The sequence below is a fragment of the Carlito syrichta genome, unplaced genomic scaffold (assembly GCF_000164805.1).
Source record: "Carlito syrichta isolate Samal-C Ts95f unplaced genomic scaffold, Tarsius_syrichta-2.0.1 Scaffold311810, whole genome shotgun sequence".
NCBI lineage: Eukaryota > Metazoa > Chordata > Mammalia > Primates > Tarsiidae > Carlito > Carlito syrichta.
Window position 1 is genome coordinate 211,983 of NW_007255906.1, and position 5,746 is coordinate 217,728.

Below are 5,746 nucleotides of genomic sequence, written 5' to 3' on the forward strand. Positions count from 1 at the left end.
ACATCTCATCACAGCAAGACTCAACGTGAATTGTCTAGATTAGATGTTCCATTATCAAATGATCTAGTTATCTAGTCTCTCTCATCTCTCTATTCAAACTGTCAATTGATTGCTCAATCAATAATTTATATATTAAAATTCACTTCCATGGATTTTGCTGTCTTCCACAGTGGAAGGCCCGGTCACAAGCAGGAATCCACAGCTCTCCCAGGATTGAAAATGTTTGTGTATCCACCAATCGTGAGCCCCGCTGGAATCTGGAGAAAGGAAAACATTCCTCATATACTCATCTACCCTGTCAGGCTTCAGCACATTCACTGGCTCCATGGTCAAATGCCAAAATGTCCTGAAATCCACTAGAATTGCACATCCCCTCACTCTGCATGAAGCAGCCAGAAGAAAGAGGATCTTCAGTTTCTTTGTTTGGCCTTGGCTATGGTTTGAATGTCACTGCACTCCAGTCTGGGTGACAGAGTGAGACCCCAACTCAAAAAAAAAAAAAAAAAAAAGAAAGAAAAGACTCTGGCCAATGGCAGCATAAACAGAAGGGGGTCCTGGGAGGGTGTAGTGGCTCACACTTACAATCTCAGAACTTTGGGAAGCTAAGCAGGGAGGATTGCTTGAGGCCAGAAGTTTAAGACCAACCTGGGCAAAGTAGTGAGACCTCATCTCTATATAAAAAATAAAATTAAAAATTGTAAAAGAAAATGAAAAGGAGGGGGTCCTGCGGAACAGGACAGGGATTTGAATCTCAGCTCCATCCCTGCTTAGCTGTGGTAATCACAAACACATTTCTTCCTCCTCAGTGGGCTTTTGTTTTTTTTCACTTGTGAAATTAAAGCATAGACTGGGCTGGCTCATCTCCTGTATGTCCAACTCTGATCTTTCTCCTGTGTCCTGGAGAGTTTCTGCTTCAGGATGTCAGAATGGCGACTTCACCAGGGTGGTTTCTGAGAGTGAATTCTGTTCAAAAAATTTTTTCAAAAAAATAAAAATAATAAAAAATAAATAAATCAACATAGCTTGTTTTTTTTTTGTTGTTGTTGTTTTTTGAGTTGGAGTCTCACTCTGTCGCCCAGACTGGAGTGCAGTGGCCGCTCCTGGCTCGACCTGCAGGGCTCGACCTGCTGGGCTCCAGCAATCCTTCCGCCTCAGCCTTCCGAGTGGCTGGAATTACAGGCATGCGCTACCACACCCGGCTGATTTTTTGATTTATTGTAGAGATGAGGTCTCGCTGCCCAGGCGGGTCTCGAACCCGCGGGCTCAGGCAATCCACTCACCTCACCTTCCCAAAGGCGTGGGATTACAGGCTGAGCCACCGAGCCCGGCTAACATAGCTTGTTAATAATAGTTTGTCCAGCCAGCTATTTGTCACTGAAATGTGGGTAAGTTATGATGGAGTAGAGCAGGAAGAAGAACAAGTGGGCAGTTAGAACCTAGGTGGGGACATTGGATCTAGGAGGACCTGTTAACCCTCCTGATCTGTTTACTCATTTGTAGAGGAGAGAGAACAACATGACCTCTGCTAACTTGGAAGCTGTTGTAATGTCATGTGAGATTGAGGATGTGAAGATTTTTTTTTTTTTTAGTTGTAGTCTCACTCTGTTACCCAGGCTGGAGGGCAGTGGCATGCTCCTGGCCACGGCAGCCTCAATCCTTTCGCCTCAGCTTCCAAGTAGCAGGAACTACAGCACGCGCCACCAATGTCTGGCTAATTTTTTTGATTTATAGTAGAGATGACCAGCTTGGGCAACTTGGCGAGACCTCATCTCTATAATAAATCAAAAAATTAACCAGGCATGGTGGTGCATGCCTGTAGTTCCAGTTACTTGGAATGCTAAGGCGGAAGTTTCACCTGAGTCCAACAGGTGGAGACTGTGGTGGCCGTGAGTGTGCCACTGCACTCCAGTCTGGGCAACAGAGTGAGACTCCAACTCAAAAAAAAGAAAAAAAGAAAAGGAAGAGACACCAGGGATATATATGCACAGAGAAAGAGCTATGTAACAGATAAGGTAGTTATTGGCATGCCAAGAATAGAGGCTTCAGGAGAAACCAAACCTGCTGACACCTTGAACCTGGACTTCCAGCCTCCAGAGCTATGAGGCATAAATGTCCTGCTGAAGCCAACTGTTGTGGTTTTTTGTTATGGCAGCACTAACAGACTAATATAACTACCTTGCAGTTTTGCTTTCTTTACTCCCTTCCCCAGAACAGGTTTTCTCTTCATACTGAGAGGTGTTGCACAAACATAGCTCCTCAAGTCATTCCAGTCAGCCAGTAAGGGAGGAGGCAGTGTGACTAATGGTTATAACCAGGTGTTAGGACCTTGCCCAGTCTAGTGGCAGGTTATTCTCCTGAACTGCTGGGTGAATGGAAACCAGTTTTGTCTGTTCTTAGACATCAAGTTTGTGTTCTTTCACCTGTGTGCCAAGATTCTGAGCCTCAGCAGAATTATAAGGTTTAAAGAGCTTTTAGTCAAAGAGGGGGATATAGGCTCATGATTAAAGCTCAGCTTGCCACTGTTATGTGCCAGGTAATTTAAATCATGATACCTTAGAAATAGGAAACAACATTCATATCTCAAAGAGGTAATTATGTGGGCTTTTGGGGGGTTGAATTTTGTCAGAATTTTTTAAAAAATCTGGTACTCCTTACAGACCAAGAAAACACAGTCATGCGTTGCTTAATGGCAGGGACGTGTTCTGAGAAATGCAACATTAGACAATTTCATCATTGTATGAACATCATAGAATACACTTACAAAAATCTAGACGGTGTTGCCCACTATACACCTAGGCTGTACAGTATAGCCCATTGCTCGTAGGCTACAAACTTGTACAGCATGTGATTATACTGAATATTGTAGGCAACTGTAACACAACAGTAAGTATTTGTGTCTCTAAACATAGAAAATATACAGTAAAAATACAACATAAAAGATAAAACATGATACACCTATATTGGGCACTTATTATTCATGGAGCTTAAAGGACTGAAAGTTTCTCTGGCTGAGTCAGTGAGTGAACAGTGAGTGAATGTAAAGGCCTGGGACATTATTGTACACTAGTATAGACTTTACAAACACCATATACTTAGGCTACACTAAATTTATTTAAAATATTTTTCTTTAAGTTAACCTTAGCTCCCGCACCTTTGGGAGGCTGAGGTGAGTGGATTGCTTGACTCTGCGGGTTCGAGACCCACTTGGGCAGCGAGACCTCATCCCTACAATAAATAAAAAAATCAGCCGGGCGTGGTAGCACATGCCTGTAATTCCGGCTACTTGGAAGGCTGAGGCGGAAGGATTGCCGGAGCCCAGCAGGTTGAGGCTGCGGTGGCCGGGAGCGGCCACTGCACTCCAGTCTGGTGACCGAGTGAGACTCCAACTCAAAAAAAAAAGTTAACCTTAGCTTAGGATAACCTTTTTACTATATAAATTTTTAAATTTTTTTTTTACTTTTTGACTCTTTTATAACAGCTTAAAACACAAACACATTGTACAGCTGTATATAGTTTCTTTACATCCTTATTGCATATGCTTTTTAAAAATTTTTTTTACATTATTAAAACAAATTTTTTTGAGACAGGATCTTACTCTGTCATCCAGACTGGAGTGCAGTGGTGTAATCATGGCCCACTGCAGCCTCAATCTCCTGGGCTCAAGTGATCCTCCCACCTCAACCTCCTAAGTACCTGCGCTACCACGCCTGGATAATTTTTTAAATTATTTGTTGTAGAGACTGGGTCTTACTATGTTGCTTAGTCTGGTCTTGAATTCCTGGCCTCAAAAAATCTTCCCACCTTGACCTCCCAAAGTGCTAGGATTACAGGTGTGAGCTACTGTGCCCAGCCTGTGCTATACTTTTATGTGACTGGCAGTGCAGTAGGTGTGTTTACATAAATATCACCACAAACACAAACCAAGTGCTTGTGCTATGAAAGTATAATGACTATGACATTAGTCTAGGCAATTAGTCTAGACATTAGTCTAGGCATTAGACTAGGCAATAGGAATTTTTCAGTTCCATTATAATCTTATGGGACCACCTTCACATATGTCGTCTGTTGTTGACCAAACGTTTTGTGGCATGTGACTAAAACTCTTTGGCCTGGCATTGAAAACCCAGTTCAGTTTGGGCCCAGTCAACTTCCCCAATTACCTTCTACCCTTCTACTCAGATGCTTTTCTCTAATCAAATCATCTCCAAACCTTTCTAACCTCTGTGCTTTCAATCCTACTCTCTACTTGGGATTCTTCCTTTGCCTTATTTAAATCCTATTCATTTAGCAAGGTATGTTAGGCATCCTCTAAGGTGGCCTCCAATTATCTTTGCCTCTTGGTGTTCACCTCTTTACATCCTTTTATGTGGGTTTAACCTAGTGACTCACTTCTGATGAGAAGACAGCAAAAATGATGGAATATCTCATCTGAGATTAGGTTACAAAAGGACTGTGGCTTCCATCTTTGTCACTTTCACTCTCTCTTAAATCTCACTCTGGTGGAAGACAGCACCACATCTTGAAGTAGCCCTGTGGAACAATTCATGTCAGGTGAGACTGAGGCCTGCCAATGACCACTTCAGTGAGCTTGAAACGGGACTCCCTATCCTCTGATGAGCCTTTAGGTTGAGCTTGACTGAAATCTTATAAGAGACTTTGAGTCAGAGGCACCCAACTAAGTAAGCTGCACCTGGATTCTTGACCCACAGAAACTGTTGAATAGTAATTTGTTATTGTCTTAAGCTGCTGAGTTTTAAGGTAATTTGCTACACAACAGTAGACAATTAATACACAAAGTAGGGTAATATGTTACACAGCAATAGATAACTAATAAACAAGACCATTTCAAACTGCTCCCCTGAATTTTCCTTGACCTAGCCTAGCCCAGAGCAACCTCTACCCTCATTTGAATTTGATGTAGACCTGTTCTTCTCTTTGGTCGTTTGTTATCTTCCATCCTCTGTGTTCTTGTCCTTTCTGAATAACCCGAGATTAGTAACTGCTTAAATTTCTTGGTTGGGTGTGGTGGCTCATGTCTATAATCACAACACTTTGGGAGGCCAAGGCGGGAGAATCATTTGAGACCAGGAGTTCAAGACCAGCCTGGGCAACATAGCCAGACCCTGTCTGTACAAAAAATAAAAAATAAATTAGCTAGCCAGGTGTGCTTGCTCATACCTGAAATCTCAACACTTTGAGAGGCCAAGGCAGGAGGATTGCTTGAGCCTAGGAGTTCAAGACCGGCCTGGACAACAGAGGAAGACCTGGTCTCTACAAAAAATTTTTTTAAATGGCCAGTCATGATGGCATGCACCTATAGTCCCAGCTACTTAGGGGCTGAGGCAGAAAAATTGCCTGAGCCCAGGAGGTCTAAGATGCAGTGAGCTGCAATTGTACCGCTGCACTCTAGCTTGGATGACAGAGTGAGATCCCAACTCAAAAAAAAAAAAAAAAAAAAAAGCCAGGTATGATGGTACATGTCTGTAGTCCCAGATGTTTGGAAGGCTGAGGTGGAAAGATCACCTGAGCCCAGGAGTTTGAAACTGCAGTGAGCTATGATCATGCCACTGCACTGAAGCCTGGATAACAGGCAGAAATTGTCTTAGACCTAAATGTAAAACCTCAAACCATAAGAACCTTAGAAAATGAAGGACATACCCTCATGGAAATTGGAACTGGCATCCAATTCCTGAACAAAACCCAAAACCCACAGGTCATAAGAGAGAAGATAGACAAGTGGAACCTC